We start from the raw sequence: 15,331 nt of genomic DNA on the forward strand, positions 1-15,331 counted from the left end.
TTTCCTTGTAACTTAGTTAAGGAATTATTAATCCTCTCAAGCCATACATATTTATTTTTGCTGCAATTAGCTTCTTACTGAGTGGTCCAAGTGATAATTTCCTCATGGGTTCTTTCAAAAATGCCAGAGCTGATCCTGAGTTCCAGGTGAGAATGTTGTCTCTCTGCTACACAGTGGTGTTGTATGAGTTTGTTAGGGCTGCTGTAACAAAGTGTCACAAACTCGATAGCTTAGGAACCAAAATTCATTATCTCACCGTTCTGGAGGCTGGAAGGTCAAGATCAAGGTGTTGCAGGGTTGCTCCCCCTGAGGACTGTGAGGGAGAATCTGCTTCGGGCCTCTCGCCTTGACTTGTCTTCATGTTCGCACAGCTTCTTGTATCTGTGCCTGTCTCCAAATTTCTCCTTTGTATGAGGACAGCAGTCTTATTAGATTAGGGCCCAACCTAATGACTTCATGTTAACTTGATTACCTCTATAAAGATCCTGTTTCCAAATAAGGTCACATTCTGAGGTACTGGGGTCTGGACTTCAACATATGAATTTTGGGAGGACACAATCTAACTCATAACAAGAGTCATTTTCTAAACTTCCTGAGAACTCTTACAGAGCCCAATACCTATTCCAATAAAAATAAATGTATATTATAGCATTTCATAGGTATTTTAAAAACTTACTCATTTAAAAATAATAAAAATCACCCATAATTCACATTTTATCACAATATCAAATGTATTTAGAAAATGAAACAAAGATGAAAACATAGGTAGTTCTTTTCCATAGAACATTCTCTTATTGTCATTTAGGGAATGATTACGGAGGATAGCCAAGATCTTTAACAGCTCTACTGATGACTAGTTGGCATGTAGTATGCTGCACATATTTCACATCTACAATTCGATAAGTTTTAATATATGTGTGCACCTGTGAAGCTACCACCAGAATCAAGATAATGAATATATCTTTTACCCACCCACCCACCCACCGAGAGTTCCCTGTTTCTTTGTTGTTTCTCCTCAACCATTCATCTGCTTTCTATCATTATGCATTAGTTTGCACTTCCTATAACCTTACGTACATGGAATTTTAAGCATCTACTCTTTTTTTTTGTCTGGCTTCCTTCATTCAGCATAATTACATTGCAATTTACCCATGTTGCAGTCCGTATCAATAGTTTGTTTCTTCTTATTACATAGTATTCTACTTTTTGGATATACTACAATTTATTCATTTACCTATTGTTGAGCATTTAGGTCATTTCCAGATTTAGGTTATCACAATGTACATAGCTAACAGCTATGAACTTTTGTGTACAAGTTTTGTGTAGACATGTGTTTTCATTTCTCTTGGACAAATTGCTGGGAGCGGAGTTGCTGCATAATATAGTAAGTATAAGCTTAGCCATGTTAGGAATTGTTGGTGTTTTCCAAAGTAGCTGTGCCATTTTATATCACCACCAGTAGTAGATGAGAGTTTGAATTCCTCCATATTTTCATCAGCACTTGGTATGGTCAAGTCTAAGTTTTAGCCATTCTAATAGGTATGGAGTAGTAACTTAGAGTGGATTTCATTTACATTTCTTACATGAATAATTATGTTGAGCATCTTTCCATGTGCCTTTTGATCATTTATTTAGAAGAGTTCATTGTCCTTAGACAAATTAGATATTGAGTTTGTATCAGAATTTATTAATTTGCTAGTGTCAATGGAACCTGTAAAGTGAAAATGGGAGGGAGAGAGAAAAAGAGAGAAATAATAAGACAGAGAGACTGATAATAAAGGGGTGAAATAGGAAAGAGAATAATTGCATAGGCAGCTAATGTTTTTTAATATAAGAATAGTTTGCAGTTTCATTTCCTACATTTGTAGGTCATTTCATCATGACCCTATCCGTGGTTTGAAAAAAGTCTGCAGTAAGGTGGTCTGAGATGCTAGGCAGCTATCTACCAGTCAAGAAAGAAAAACCATCTACAAGCAAATGACGAAGATACATCTGTGGTGCTACTAATTCTAATAACAAAGTTTCATCCCCTGACTGAGGTGCTGATTAGGCCAATCAACGTGAAAAGATCAAATGGGGCCAATACAGTGATATTTTAAACAGGTTATTGCCTGTAATTATTTTATTCAAGCTACAAAAGGTGCAGAATACACAGTTCTTCCATTTCTTAGTTTGGGAACTGCTTTTTTCCCCTTGATATCACTAAAGAGCATGGTTGAGTTTAATTGCTTTACATAATAAAGTGAGGAAATTAAATTTCTGTGGATTTTCTGAGGAAGTGTTCCTCTGGGAGGAGGATGGTGTTGGAGGTATGCAGGCCACGAACAACATGGCAAGGTAGCCAAAGGAAATCTAAACACAGGCTTCCTCTAATTTTCAAGTTGTTGGAAATGCAGAATTGTGCATGCCTCTGTCAACTCCAAACCTCAGTAAACTCTGCTATACACATGAATGCCTTGTATGAGTTCATGTGTGTGTGTGTGCACGCATGTGTGTGTGTAAACCAAGGACAAGCAGTTGAATTTGACATCTAGTTTGGTATATAAGAGGTGACACCTCACTGAGATTCGTAAGTCCTGCCAGAGCAGAAACCATGAGCCAGAATTGCACATGAGAAGGTAAACCCTGGGAAAGCTGCAGAAATCTTTAGACAGCATTAGATCTCCTACACTTTGTAGGTAGGAATGTTTCAGCTAATTTTGTTTAAATCTTCAGTTACAGAGTGACATTTGCTGATATTTGAATTTTATGTTACAGAGTGACATTTGCCGATATTTGAATTTTATGATTATTATGGCATCATAGGTTTATGTTGGTGTCAATTCTTTATTGTTTACTTGTTTTATTTTTTTAAATTCTTGCTCTGTCTCTAAGCTGGAGTGCAGTGGCCAGATCATAGCTAACTGCAGCCTCGAACTCCTGGGCTCAAGCAATCCTCCTGCTTTAGCTTCCCAAGTAGCTGGGACTGCAGGCTCCCACCACCGCACCTGGCTAATTTTTAAATTTTTTGTAGAGTCGGGCTCTCACTGTGTTACACATTGTGGTCTTGAACTCCTGGGCTCAAGCAATCCTTCTGCCTTGACCTCCCAAAGTGTTGGGATTACAGGTGTGAGCCACCATGCCCGCCTGGTGTCAATTCTTAATGTAACAAGTGTTTTAAAAGAAAACATTAAAAAGCACATTAGTGAAGATACGCCTGTTTTGACATGTAAGTGCTGTTGTGACAGTAGTAATCGTCAGTCCTTAGTTTAATATCCCTGATTTACATGGACTCCTGAACTTGGGAAGGATATGCTCAACTTGGATGTCACATTTGGCTGGCATCAGGGACGAAAATCATGTTCTTTTCCTCCCTTCCTCCTGGGGCATCAGAGGACCCAAGCTTCTGTTTGTCCACTTTGGCTCTCATTGGTGCATTTGGCTGGCACGCTGGCAGCCGCTGGGTCACCTTCTTCCTTAGCCCCATACTTCTACCTCCCTTTCCCCTCATCTGAGGACCAGTATGTTGGCAGACTACCTAACCATCTTTCCTTCCCTTTCTTACCACCCATTGCTCATTGCAGGATTAAGAAATAGCAATGAGTTAAAGTGACCTTGATCTGGCCACTCAGACTGTATCAAAAGATAAGATTTTTATGTGATATATACCAGCCTGAGAAATACTTTATAATGGTATACGTGTCATAATGATACTTTAAAGAAACGACAAAGCAGTAATAGTGCTTTCCAGCATTTTTTGTTGCATATATACACTCTGATTTTATATACAAAAAACCTATTCCAAGTTTAAAACACTTGATGAGCCTTTGCATCATAGGCTATGAAAAGTTGGAAAACAAGAGCTTTTTCAATGTTAAAATTGATAATAAAAACAATCATTTTAAAAGGAAGGATGAAAGAAAACGTCTATTTAAGTCTTTAGCCCATTTAAAAAAATGAGTTATTAGTTTTCTTGTGAGTGAGTCATAGTTCTTTATATATTTTGGAAATTAACTCTTTATCTGATATATGGTTTGCAAATATTTTCTCCCATTGCACAGGTTGCCTTTTACTCTGTTGTGTCTTTTGCTGTACAGAAGCTTTTCAGTTTGATGTTGTCCTGCTTGCTTATTTTTATGATTGTTGCCTGTGATTTTGGTGTAATATCGATGAAATCATTTTCCTCAACAAATTAAAAATAGAACAACTGTATGATCCAGCAATCTCACTTCTCAGCATTTATCCAAAAGAATAGAAATCAGGATCTTGAAGAGACATTAGCACTCCCATCTTCATTGCAGCATTATTCATAATAGCCAAGGTGTGGGACCAACATAAGAGTCCATGGATAGGTTAATGGATTTAAAAGATATGGTATATACATTCAATGGAATATTATTCAGCCTTGAAAAAGGGAAGGAAATCCCGTAATATACAACAATATGAATAAACCTTAAAAACCTTATGCTAAGTTATAGAAGGATAAATCCTGCATGATTTCACTTACATGAGGTAGCTAAAGTAGTCAGACTCACAGGAGCAGGCAGTAGAATAGTGGTTGCCAGGGGCTGGAAGAAAGGGATCATGACGAGTGGCTAATCGATCTGCATAAAGCCTGGATTATGCAAGATGAATAAATTCCAGAGCTCTACTGTACAACCTCGTGCCTATAGTTAACAATGCTATATTGTACACTTAAAAATGTGTTAAAAAGATAACTTTCATGTTGTGTTCTTGCCACAGTTTTTAAAAAGGGATGAAAAAAGATTTCTGCTTCTAGCCATGTCTGAGTACCTAGTACCAGACTAGGCCTCTTGCTGAATGAAAACAATAAAATCATATGAGGCAACAGTTTTATAAATTGGGTAACAGGTAGAAGACTGTGATCACTGAAATAAGAAAAACTCATAAGATAAGCTCTGTATTCATCTAGAATCTCTGTCTGGGGGTGATTTCCAGGCTATGGCATAGGGAGGTGGAGCCTTTGCCAAGATGAGTGGTCTTTTTGAGCTAAGGAGGCAGAGATCAGAGTTTGGGCTGCCAAGATGCCTGGAATTGGTAGGCCTGGGAATGGGGAAGGAGGCATCTGTGCAAAATGGGGGGTGCAGGTATGTGTTTGTGGGATCTCTGTGTTTTTATCTGAGGACTGGGTTGTACAGGCACAGACTGAACCTTTGGGAGTCTTACCAGAGAGTTGCTGCTGTACAGTTGAGTTTGGAACAATATGAGAAATCGAACAGTGCTGACAGACATTGAAACTGAGTTCCAGCCAGAGTAGAGTGACCTCATTAATATCCCAGGAATTTATAAAGGCCATGCCTTAGGGATGAGGATTATGTCCTGGAGCAAGGCCTATTCTAGATCACTCTAAAAAAAAAAGCCTCTAAAACAAAGCCTTGTCAAAATCTACTGGGTAAACAGAGATTGGAATTTGATTTCTGTGAGCTTAGTAAATATCTTGGGGCTTCCACAGATTTTCCCTGCGGAAGCCCATGCAACTTGAAAGTGATCAACCATCATTAACAGCTTAAAAGCGTAGCTTAACATTATTTAGAGAATGACATATTGAAATTCAGAATCTATAAAATGTATCACCAACAATGTCTACTAAACAATAAAAAAAATTAACAGACATGCAAAGAAGAGCAAGAGCTAAGAAAAGAAAGTCGAACAGATGCTGAGATAGCTCAGACATTGGATTTAACAAATACACACTTTTAAAAAGCTGTTATAAACATAAACATACCAAGGACTTAAAGAAAATATGATTTTAATGAATAATCAGAGAAATGGAAACTATAATAAAGAACTAAAGAAAAATTATAGAATAAAAAAGTACAACAGTCGAAATTAAAAATTCATTCAGTAGGCTTAACAGATTAGAATTGGTAGGAAAAAAAGTTCAGTAAATATAGTAGCTTTCTATTGCTTCATAGAATTGTTTTGCAACAAATTACCACAAATTTAATGACTTAGAAAAACACCCATTTTATTATCTCACAGTCACTATAGGCCAGAAGTCCAGGCACAGTTTCACTGGGTTCTCTTCTCATGCCTTCACAAGGCTGCAATCCAGGTGATGTTTTTAGGATAATAGTAACATGATGAAAATCTCTGCTAATGTTGTCTGATAATCCCTATAATTTGGAATTTCTTTTTTTCTTTTTTCTTAATTTGGCTCATCCCAGAAAATTCTAACCTTCTTGTAGTTTTTATTAGGAATTACAAATATCGTAATCACCTGATGGGTTCATCTAACCCACTTCACATATAAAGCCAATTCACTGAGACAGTGGTATTGCAGCAGAGAAAAAGTTTGATTATCATAGGGCCAGCCAAGCAGAACAACAGGAGATTAATTCTCTTTTTTTTTTTTTTTTTTTTTTGAGGCGGAGTCTCACGCTGTTGCCCAGGCTGGAGTGCAGTGGCGCGATCTCGGCTCACTGCAAGCTCCGCCTCCCGGGTTCCCGCCATTCTCCTGCCTCAGCCTCCTGAGTAGCTGGGACTACAGGCGCCCGCCACCGCGCCCGGCTAATTTTTTGTATTTTTAGTAGAGACGGGGTTTCACTGTGGTCTCGATCTCCTGACCTTCTGATCCGCCCGCCTCGGCCTCCCAAAGTGCTGGGATTACAGGCTTGAGCCACCGCGCCCGGCCAGGAGATTAATTCTCAAATCCGCCTCCCTGAGAGCCTGGAGGCTACAGTTTGTAAGTATAATTTGGTGGGCAGGGGGTAGGGAATGGATGCTCCAGATTGGCTGGGAATGAAATCATAGGAGTGCCCAAATGGTTTTGGCGTGCTGAGTCAGTTTCTGGGTGGGAGTCACCAGTTGAGTCAGTTCCTTCGTATGAGTCCAGGTGGAGTCAGTTGGTCATCAGAATGCAAAAGTCTAAAAAATATCTCAAAGACCAATCTTAGGTTTGACAATAGTGATGTCATCTATAGGAGCACTTGGGAAAGTTACAAATCTTGTGACCTCCAGCTTTATGACTCCTGAGCAGTAAGGGATTCTAGAAAAGCAAGCCAGGGAATAATGGTTGGTTAGCATTTAACTATGCCTATATTGTAGCAGAATTTGGGCTCCTCCCATCATCTTAATCTTGTGATTTTTTATTAGTCTTACAAATGTGGTTTCAGTCCCTGAACAGGGAGGGGGTCAACTTTAGGGAGGTACTTTGCTTCCAAGTTAAACTAAACTAAATTCCTCCCATGGTCTGATGGGCCTATGCCCAGGAATGAGTGAGGACAGCCAGCCTATGAGGCTAGAAGCAAGATGGAGTCAGCCATGCTAGACTTCTCTCAGTGTCACAATGTTTGCAAGGTGGTTTCAATATCCCAGTAATAATTTCTGACCATTGTTGCCTCTGTTAATGCAATGATTAGTAAACACTGCCAGCAACTAGTTAGAGAAATTTTTGTCCACTTTGAGAGACTAAATCTCAAAGAAAATAGTCAAATGAGTCCCTGCTCCAAATAACAATCTATAGTAATATCTTAGAGGCATCATTAATTTAGCCTTTTTTTTAAGATAATGACGGGCTTTTTGAGATCAAAGAACCATAATTATCTCACCATACAACAATGGATAAATATTAGGTACCCAACATGCTGCTTCCCCTACTTGTATCCGGAGTTGGCTGCCTTCCCTTGTTCAGTGGTCATTGTCTGAGTGTACTCAAAGTGTGCTTGGAGGAGCAGCAGCTCTGGCATCATCTGGGGCCTTGTTGGAAATGCAAACTCAGGCCCTACCCCAGATCTACTGCATTTCAACAATAACATCTTCAGGTGATTCATATGCACGTTACATTTTGAGAAGCACTGCTCCAGAATAATAGGAAATGAGGAAATTTGATTCATTTCTGCTCCCAACTCTGCAGTGGGCCACTGTTCACATACCTGCTGGTAACTGTGATAGTCTCCTGTTATAGGAAGCCACAGTCTCCTGTTACAGGAAGCTATTCCTCCCACATCAGTAATAGCTTCATTTAATTTTCCCTGTAGTCCAAATGAAAAGCACAAAAATTTAATCTCTCAAAAGTGGTCCACCTTGTGCAACTCCTCAAATCCTAGCCTCCCTCCCCTGTCTTCCAGTTCACAACTTTCTCTGAGAGAGTCTTCTTAGAAGCCCCCCCTTTTTTTTTTGTAAATCCTGATAGAGGCTGATAATTTGGCTCTAGGTTGCCACCCCTCCCCATCAACTCCCACCTTGCCATTGTAGGGGAGAAAAGATTTCTCACCCATTGCTAAGTTCATGGCTGAGGCACCTGTAATAAAAGACAAATTAACAGGAGAAAAGCACACAAATTTATGTGGGAACCCTCAAGAAATGTGACCCAAAGAAACAGGGAAGTTTCTGTATTTTTATATTAAATTGGATGAAAAGGTGGACAGTTGTGGAGAAATAAGATTAGGGGACAAAAGTGTCAACCTGAAAAAGAAAGACACTAGAAAAAAATTCTCTCTAAATATGTTGAGAATAGTCGGGAATAGAAATAAGGATTATAATCTAGGATGCATGAAGTAAATGCAAGCCACCAGTGCATTCTGTGAGAGAAGGGTAAAGCAGAAGTTTTATTAGCAAAAAGAAAGTTAAACAAGCTGCTTAGAAGCAGAGTTTATTAGTTCTGGAGGGTCAAAGCCAGAGTTGTTGTCAGTTCGTTGGCGGAGATGCCATTACTCAGCAAGTGTTCTTCCGAGTGCGTCTTACCCGAATTACTGCAGTCCTAAAGGATGTCTAGTGATGAGCCTTATCAAAGCAAAAGATGCATGAAGGGTTTTTAGAGAGTCCTTGGAAACAGTTCTTTTCTCAGACACGTAGCATGAGCCTCTGCTCCTTCAGGCCTTCTCAGTTCTATTTTGTCTGGGTCTGACGAAAGTGCCTTCATCCTGGTATGTGCAACTTTCAAAAGGAAATGATGTAATGGTAATAAACTAGGGAGAACTTAGCAAGGCCTGGTTGTTCAGATTCTTCGGTGTGCCCCAGTATGACATTCCTTTCTTCCAGGTGTTTGAAATACTTGTTCCCCATGCCGTAAAGAAATACCACTTGAACATTAATTTATTTAGTAAGGCCTTTTTTACTGCCTGCAGAAAGGGTACACTCACCAGCAGTTTTGCCAAGAGAGTACACTGAACAAAGGAGACAGGGTCATTTATAACCTGACGCATCCACCCTACTGCTGCGTCTGGTTTCCACTGGCTGGAACGGGACCTCACATTCTGTATTTGTCCCGTTCAGCTAGCAACTTAGAACTTTTTAAAAGAGGCAAAGGTAGAGAAGAACAAAGGAAGGAGGAAGTAACTTGTGGAATGCTGAGAAAGGTAAAAACACTTTTGAATAAGGAAGAGGAACAGGCTATGACCTAATGCTTGCTTGGAACAGTATAAGCATGCCAGGGCAAATATTTAGGCTACATTGTGGGAGCTGAGAATATAAAGTACATTGATTTCTTTATTATGGCTAGCAGATATTTAAGAATGTTAGCATGGGTCTTTGAATAAATTTTGATTCTTAGAGAGGTTACTATTTATTCCTAATTAGGGAGGAAAGTCTTTGAAGAGGAACCTCTACTTTACTTTTTAAACAGGTATATGGCACATGAGGGCATTATGACCTACTTCAGTGGAAGGCCAGAGAATTCTTTCATGGCCTGTCTTTAGAGGGGAAGGGCAAGAGAAGATCACAGTAACCATCTTGCTTCTGCTGTTTCCTCAAATGCCAACCAAGATGCCATATTTTGAGGTAGCATGTCCTGAACCCCATCACCATCTTGAGTAGCTTGTGGGATGTGGTAATCCTCAGCACGAGGTTTCCTAAGTCTAACTTACTCAGTCTTCAGCAGCACCAGTGAGGAGTGGAGCTGGGATATTGGAATTTGAGCAGCTCAAACCAAGGGGCCCTTGCAACTCTCAGCATCAAAGAACAGTCCATTTTCACCTTTGCCACTTCAAGTTGACTCCCCTTTGTGGTCTCCATGGCAACTGCAGACACAAACATGTTTCTTCATCCTTTCAGAACTTCCAATGGGTAACTAGTACATATATCAATTAGACACACACACACACACACACACACACACACACACACACACACACAGAGTACGCTCCCCAGGACAAACATTGATTCTCACACAAATGCCAGTATAATACATTCATATACCTTTTTCTATCTGCAAAATACTCAGGATGCTTGCTCCAGCCAAAAAATACAGTTAAGTAAAGGATCAAAAACGGAGGCACTTGCCTTTGTTCCCTTTGCTTTTTTCAGACGGTGCCTTGGAATATATTAAAGAACAAAGCCCCTAGTAATGCTCATTCCTAAGCCTATCAAAGGCTCTAAAATAAAAAGTTTGTTCTTTCTAGTTTTGGTATTGTATTGAATTTTTAGACAGTTTTTCAGGTAAGCTTTCTAAAAGAAAGAGAGTTGGGGTGGGCATCTATCATTCTCAGGTCCTCAAATGTGTGGGAGAGGGCTGCTTTTCTTCCTGTTACAGAGTAATTTTAAAGAAATGCAGTTGTTTCAGAAACCAACTTCCAGTTCCATGTCACGAAGACCTTCAGCCACTGTGGTTAAGAAAATGATTAGTTTGCCTGTGTGGTCTGTTGTCCTCTTTCAGAGTCTGCTAATATTTTCCTCTTTCCCACATTCTTGTTTCCTACCCTCCGCTACACTAACGTATCATTTTCTTGTGTTAGATCTCTTTACTATAGCAACTAACAGTCTATTTTCCACAATTCCAAAGTCCAAGAACTCTGAAAATGAATCTCATTTGGTGGCAAAACTGCCCTCTCCTGCTCTGATTTGCCTCTACAACCATGCTTGAGTCAGAGAGAGGCTAGTCACACTCCTTACCCCTTCATATAGGACATTACTAATAATTGGTGGCGGAAGTTTTAATTTGTTTTATATGAGACGTTGCTACACGTCCTGCAAGCGGTGTTCCACGTTAGTTGGGTTTTCATAGTGTCCTTTCTAAAATCCTGAAAATTCTGATTTCTGAAACACAACTGCTTCAAGGGTTTCAGATGAGAGATTATGGATTTGGATTTGCAGACAGTTTTTAGTCTTGACATCTGGAAATATGAACATTTACTTTAGGAATTGAATCTAAGTTCCTCAGTTGTACCAAGCAAGTCTTTGCTTCTCTCCAGCATGCCTTCCTGTGCTGAGAACTTCGTGTGTGTGTGTGTGTGTGTGTGTGTGTGTGTGTGTGTGTGTGTGTGTTTGAGAAGGAGTTTTGTTTGGCTGTTGCCCAGTCTGGAGTGCAATGGTGCAGTCTTGGCTCACCACAACCTCCATCTTCTGGGTTCAAGCCATTCTCTTGCCTCAGCCTTCTGAGTAGCTGGGATTACAGGTGTGCACCACCGTGTCCCAGTTAGTTTTTGCATTTTTAGTAGAGACAGGGTTTCACCATGTTGTCCAGGCTGGTCTTGAACTGCTGACCTCAGGTGATCCGTCTGTCTCGGCCTCCCAAAATGCTGGGATTACAGGCATGAGCCACCGAGCCCGCCCTATTTTTAACTATTAATACATCTTTGTTGGGAAGAGTCACTTCTGTTGGGGTCTGAAGCATAAAGAGATTTTCCCCTTACATAGCACCTGGATGGATCCCTGTAACACCATTAACTCATTTTCCAGGAGGCAATGGTTTTAATTTGCCAAATGAAGATTTTATTTAAAATATGAATATTGACAATCCTAAGGAAGGAGGACCTTAAAATCTGGTTTGAATGAAAGTATTAGTGCTTCAAATAAAATATTCCAGAACTGGGGACTTTGTTTAGCATGGGTATTAATCAATTAAAAAGGTTTTTTTTTTTTTTTTTGAGACGGAGTCTCGCTCTGTCCCCCAGGCTGGAGTGCAGCAGGGCGGTCTCGGCTCACTGCAACTTCTGCCTCCCAGGTTCAAGCAATTCTCCTGCCTCAGCCTCCTGAGTAGCTGGGACTACAGGCACGTACCACCATACCAAGCTAATTTTTGTATTTTTAGTAGAGACGGGGTTTCACCATATTGGCCAGGCTGGTCTCGAACTCCTGACCTTGTGATCCGCCTGCCTTGGCCTCCCAAAGTGCTGGGATTACAGGCATGAGCCACCATGCCCGGCCATAGTTGCCAGTTTCTATTGTTACCATATTTAGATCCATGAGCACCCAGTGTTTAGCTCTTGCTTATAAGTGAGAACATGTGGTATTTGGTTTTCTGTTCCTGTGTTAATTTGCTTATGACGATTGTCTCCAGCTGCATCCATATTGGTGCAAAGGACATGATTTCATACTTTTTTATGGTTGCATAGTATCCCATGGTGTGTATGTACCTCATTTTCTTTATGCAATCCTCTGCTGATAGACACCTAGGTTGATTCCATGTCTTTGCTATTGTGACTAGTGTAGCAACGAACATACAAGTGCATGTATCTTTTTGATAGGAAGATTTTTTTTTTTTTTTGAGACGGAGTCTTGCTCTGTCGCCCAGGCTGGAGTGCAGTGGCGCCATCTCGGCTCACTGCAAGCTCTGCCTCCCGGGTTCACACCATTCTCCTGCCTCAGCCTCCTGAGTAGCTGGGACTACAGGCGCCTGCCACCACACCTGGCTAATTTTTTGTATTTTTATGTATACCCAGTAATGGGATTGCTGAGTTGAATAGTACTTCTGTTTTAAATTCTTTAAGAAATCTCCAAACTGCTTTCCACACTGGTTGAACTAATTTACATTCCCACCAACAATGTATTCCCTTTTCTTCAGCCTTGCCAGCATCTGTTGTTATTTGACTTTTTAAAAATAGCCATTCTGACTGGTGGGAGATGGTGTCTCATTGTGGTTTTGATTTGCATTTCTCTGATGATTAGTGATGTTGAGCATTTTTTCATGTTTTTTGACCACTCGAATGTCTTTTTTTGAGAAGTGTATGTTCGGGTCTTTTGCTACTTTTTAATGGGGTTATTTGTATGCTTAATTTTGTAAGAAATGGTCTTTCACATGGCTGTACCATTTTGCAATCCCACCAGAAATGAATGAGTGTTCCTATTGCTCCACATCTTCACTAGCATTTGGTATTGTCAAGTGTTTTCGATTCGGGCCATTCTAATAGTCAGGTAGTAATATTTCATTGCTGTTTTAATTTGAAATTCCTTAATAATTAATATATTGAGAATCCTTTCATACGCCCATTTGCCATATGTATGTCTTCTTTGGTGAGCTGTCTGTTTAGATTTTTAAAAATTGGTTTGCTTGTTTCCTTATTGGTAAGTTTTTAGAGTTCTTTGTATATTTTTGATAACAGTCCTTTTCTATGTGTTTTGCAAAGATTTGCTACCAGTCTGTGGCTTATTTTTTTTTTCCTTAAACAGTGGTGTTTTGCACAGAAGTTTCTAATTTTAATGATGAACAACTTACCCTTTTTTTCTTTTATGCTTTTGGTGTGGTATCTAAGAATTCATGCCAAATCCAAGGTCACCTAGATTTTCTCCTATGTGATCTTCTAGTTTTATAGTTTGTATCATATAGTCTATTCCATTTTGAGTGAGTTTTGTGAAAGGCATAAGCTCTAGGTCTAGATTCATTTTTCTCTTTTTTGTATGTGGATGTCCAGACGTTCCAACATCATTTATTGAAAAGACCATCCTTTTTCCATCGAATTGCATTTGCTCCTTTATCAAAGATCAGTTGACTATATTTGTCTGAGTCTATTTCTAGCCTCTCTTTTCCATTCCATTTATCTATTCGTCTGTTCTTCTGCCAATACTTCAATGTCTTAGAACATTCTTTTAATCAGAGAATTTTCCTCTGCTTTTTTCCCTAAATTTGTCCCCTTCTGATTTCCAAGAATTTCTTTAACTCCCTAGCAGCACCCCACAAAATCCCTAAACTCAGTTTCCCCCTTCCCCTTCCTTGTCTTTGTCTGTATTCATTACAAGCCAAAGAGCTTAATTTGTTAGGACTTTTCACTCTGGAAGATTATGTTTGATGCTGTCAATGCCTAGATTTACTATAATACAAATATCTTGAAATCCGAATCTATGTTTACCAGATTCAGATATTTGGTGAATTTGCTTGGCTGATGAGTGTAATTACATTATGAATGAGAATCTCTAAGTCAGAATACCTTTTAAGCATGTCTTGTGTATGTTTTCACTCTTCACAGTATCTGTGTACAGATAATTGATGAAGAAAGGAAATAAAAAAGGAAGGAAAGAAGAAGGAAGGAAAAAGGGGAAAGCAAAAGAACAAATAAATAAATGAATAGATAAACTAACAGCTACTCAGGAAGAAAGGGGTCCTCAAAAGAGGGTCAAATGCAGCCCTGTGCTGTTGAAGCAAAGATAAGGTGGTAGGCAGGAATAAGCAATTCAGAAACAATATAACTATTGCAGAAAGGGACCACACCAAGGGACTCAGACTGGATGTAGTCAGGTTAAAGCTGAGTCCTTCCAAACCTGAAGGAAGTCAACCTATGATAGCTTGAAATGGGAGCTTCTTGTGGTGGTTTTAACATATGTCCACAAATTTGTTGACATATGTTAAAATTCCTCTCCTCAGTAGGCTTTTCCTCTTTCTTTGGATATGAGCTGGACTTATTTACTTGCTTCTAACAAATGAAATGTGGTGGAAGTGTAGATGGATGAAGGCAAAGTCATAAAAGACATTGTCACTCCTACCTTCACTCTTGTATCCCTCAGACTGAGGAAGTTGGCTTGCAGACTGCAAGACAACTTAGGCAGCCTCTTTAAGAGGCCCCGTGGGGAAGAACTAAGGCCTTCTGCCAAAAGCCACCTCTGACTTGCTGGCTGTGTCAGAGAAAAAGCATACAACTTTCTTTAACGTGTGTACACATGAGCCTTCAGAATGAAGACCCAAAGATACAGGGGACATTGTCCATTTTTTATGCTTAGGTTCAACAAAATATAGACATCCATATGGGAATATGATTGGACAAAAAGGGTTTGATCTAAGGTTAATAGACTGAGTGGGGAAACCCCACAAGGCCTGTCCATCTAGATTCTTCTTGGCCTCTCTGAGCAGCATTCCTTTCTTCTGGGTGTGGGGCAGGGCCCTCTCTGGAATGGAGATCTTAGGACCTACAGTCAAAAAAGGTTAGATAATTTCCCTATGATCAGTTTTTACATGGAAAGATGGAGGCAAAGTTAGAGTGATGTTTTTAGGCCTTATGACTGACTTTGACCAAAAGGGGCTCTGGTTTCCATGATCCGCCTTGGGGAAGAGGAATTCTAGTTTCTACGGCTAGCCTCGGGAGAGGATGGGACTGAGAGACAGGAGGGCAGGAGAAGAACAAAGAAAAACTTTTGCTTCCAAGGCTGCATCCAAGGTCTTTATTTTGGGGTACTATTTTCTGAG

General features: G+C 39.8%; 1 long non-coding RNA gene across 1 annotated transcript; it reads right to left on the reverse strand.

Moving 5' to 3' along the window:
- Nucleotides 1–3,720: 3,720 nt before the first annotated feature.
- Nucleotides 3,721–8,836, reverse strand: LOC144336585 (uncharacterized). The gene is made up of 3 exons (XR_013408478.1): nt 8,686–8,836; nt 7,875–7,973; nt 3,721–6,988 (listed from the first exon to the last, which is right to left on the reverse strand). It is a non-coding gene; the product is annotated as an uncharacterized LOC144336585 (long non-coding RNA).
- Between the last annotated feature and the right edge of the window lie 6,495 nt (nt 8,837–15,331).

Source organism: Macaca mulatta, chromosome 18 (assembly GCF_049350105.2).
Source record: "Macaca mulatta isolate MMU2019108-1 chromosome 18, T2T-MMU8v2.0, whole genome shotgun sequence".
Lineage (NCBI taxonomy): Eukaryota > Metazoa > Chordata > Mammalia > Primates > Cercopithecidae > Macaca > Macaca mulatta.